The following is a 3206-nucleotide window of genomic DNA, read 5'->3' as shown; positions in this document are numbered from 1 at the left end:
TATTCAGTTACCCCTCCCCCTTCCCCATAGGTATATGCAGAGTAACCCCGCCCCTGTTCCCTATAGGTATATGCAGAGTAACCCCCCCTCTTCCCCATAGGTATATGCAGAGTAACAGCCCCCCTCCCCGCTGTTCCCCATAGGTATATGCAAAGTCACCCCCCTCTCCCCCCTGTTCCCCATAGGTATATGCAGAGTAACACCCCCTCCCCCCTCTTCCCCATAGGTATATGCAGAGTAACCCCCCCCTCCCTCCCCCATAGGTATATGCAGAGTAACCCCCCCCCCCCTCCCTCCCCCATAGGTATATGCATAGTTGAGGGAGAAAAAAATAAAAAAAGGATGCTCACCTGATATCCCACGCAGCGATCTCCTCAGCTGCAGGGCCCGCGTCTTCTCCCCTCCACAGTACAGGCGCCGATGAATGACGTCACCGGCGCCTGTACTGTGTGCTGCGTGGGGGCGGAGGTCACATCTCCTCTGTGTAAGTGCAGATGCGGCTCACACAGAGGGGACACCTTCTCCTGGATGTGCATGTATCATACAGGAGAATGCACCGCTTTCTGCTGGGGATCTGGGAAGAGTGTCCCGGACCTCAGTAGCGGCGGGTCAGTCCGACCCTGGCACCCCCCTTGTGAGTGGCACCCGGGGCGGGCCGCCCCCCCCCACCCCCTCCTTGGTACGCCACTGCTCCCCGTAACAATTATTTAGCAGTTATTTACTTTCTTACAACACATGACAATATTACATATGTACACAATAGCTCTGCCACCTTTCATTTGCTACTTACGACCTTTTAGGTGATCTCTCTGGTCACAAGAGAACCCTGTGCACAGTGAGCAGGAAATAATAGACATGACACATTTGGTGGACTGATATGGACTGTATATACATTGACTATATAGCTACAGTTCTAACTGAATATGACACATGACTATTTTGTGTACATGAAACATAGTATGTACATTACTGACTATTTTTACTGACTCTCTGTACATGAAATTGTATACTTTCTAATGACTAGACAATAACAGTATGTTTTGACTACTGACTATTATATACATGAGTGTTTTGTACATTAACGTGCATTTTATGGCTATGAGGTAAGTAGATATGCTTTTCCTGAAAGGCTCAGGATACCTCCTGTATAACCACCATAGCTAGCAAAACATTAGACACTATAGACATTTTGTGCAAACATTTTATATACACTTTATTACAAGTTGCCCCAGTGAATCAACTTCACAATAATACTTATTATTGCATCTACTTGTGCAAAAACAGGAAACAATATATTACTCTTTGCATGGAATAATAGTACCGCTATGGAATAATAGTACCGCTCTACAGTTATGGTACTCAAGAGTCCATAGTAAAGGATCACGGCTTGAGCCGGGCACATAAACTTACGCAGAATGGTTACAGGTAGATCTCGGTTAGTCCGCCAGGTGCATTTCTTGGACGTTACTTTGAACCTGTAAAACAATAGTGGTACTCCCACAAAACAGTTGTCAGTCTCACGACTAAGGCTGCTTTCACACTATAAAATTCATCCGTTTTAAAGATCCGTTTGATGTTCCGTTATGAAAACCCTGAAAATCGGCCATTAAACGTCCGTTAGAAAATCTTCTGTTATTTTGTGACAGAAGATAGTAACGGGAGAAATAGTGCATGCAGTATTTCTTCCGTTCATTCTCCCGTCACAAAATAACGTCCGTTATTAATAACGGACTATAACGGATTAAAACGGATAATGTAAAAATCCCATAGACTATAATGGGATTTTCTAACGGACGTTTAAAGGGGTAGTCCAGTGGTGAAAAACTTCTCCCCTATCCTAAGGATAGGGGATACGTTTGAGATCGCAGGGGGTCCGACCGCTGGGGCCTTCTGCGATCTCTCTGTACGGGGCCCCGGCTCTCGGCCCAGATAGCGGGTGTCGACCCTCGCACGAAGCGGCAGCCGACACGCCCCCTCAATACATCTCAATGGCAGAGCCGGAGATTGCCGAAGGCAGCGCTTCGGCTCTGCCATAGACTTGTATTGAGGGGGCGTGTCGGCCGCCGCCTCGTGTGGAGGTTGACACGCCCCCTTCCCGCGGGCTGTTGGGGCTCCGTACAGGAGATCGCAGGGGGCACCATCGGTCGGATCCCCCGCAATCTGCAACTTATCCCCTATCCTTAGGATAGGGGATAAGTTGCTCACCACTGAGTCACCACTGGACTACTCCTTTAATGGCCGCTTTTCAGGGTTTTCATAATGGAACATCAAACGGATCTTTAAAATGGATGAATTTTATAGTGTGAAAGCAGCCTTAGTAGTAGTAAGACTAAACAAGATTCACACATGTGAGCCCATCCTGGAAATTTTCCATCCCACCCTCGCCTGTCAGGGTGCTTTCTAGGTTGGGACATGTAGCAGGGACCACGGGACTGTGCCCCTCCAAGGGACTTACTCGTGTGTTTCATGACACCTGGGATCATTTAGAATCCGTAATGGTTGGGCTCACTGTTACCACCATCTGTACTGCAGCAGATTGCGCCACTGGGGGACAAAGTGTTGGTGCCTTGGGCTGGCCAAACCTCCTCCTCAGCAGGAGTAAGCCGAGGCACTTTAGTTGGTGCCCATTGAGCAGGCCAAACCTCCTCAATCCCAGGAGTAGGCCTTGGCACATCTGTAGATGACTTCTTTTGCTGGTACTAAAGGTGCCATGACGGGCGCCTCTGGCAGGTACTCTTCCTCCTTGACTTGACTTCTGGAGGTAGTAGCCTGAAGGGATCTGACTCCCAATCCTCCAAGAGGAAGCGGACAAAGGGGAGCTGTGTGGGGTTCTTCGGTCCTGTCACAGCTGCCGCCCATTCTCCTCTTGCACTGCGGAATGGGGTGTGGAAGTCAAGTTGCAGTCTTGACTCCCCGCTCTCTAAGGCGTGCAGGTGTGTGGAGAGGTAGCCTCTCTTGACTGCCTGATGATTTACCAGTACAGTGCCCCCATGGTAGCAGTCCATTAAGGTTCCGAACCCCCGGACTCAAATTTGATTACTGTGGCTCATCGCCTCTTAAGGGGGGGTTCTCCTGCTCTTGGGTGGTCCAACATACGACTGTATAGGCGCTCCAGGTTTTTAGTGTCAGATTACTGGGCCTGGCGCACCTCATAGGGCATCTCGTAACAAGAGGCAGACCTTTCAGGTTCCACTTAGGATTCGAGA

The sequence above is a fragment of the Hyla sarda genome, chromosome 1 (assembly GCF_029499605.1).
Source record: "Hyla sarda isolate aHylSar1 chromosome 1, aHylSar1.hap1, whole genome shotgun sequence".
NCBI classification, from domain to species: domain Eukaryota; kingdom Metazoa; phylum Chordata; class Amphibia; order Anura; family Hylidae; genus Hyla; species Hyla sarda.
The sequence above is the reverse complement of the archived record's forward strand: the minus strand, read 5'-3'. Positions refer to the sequence as shown.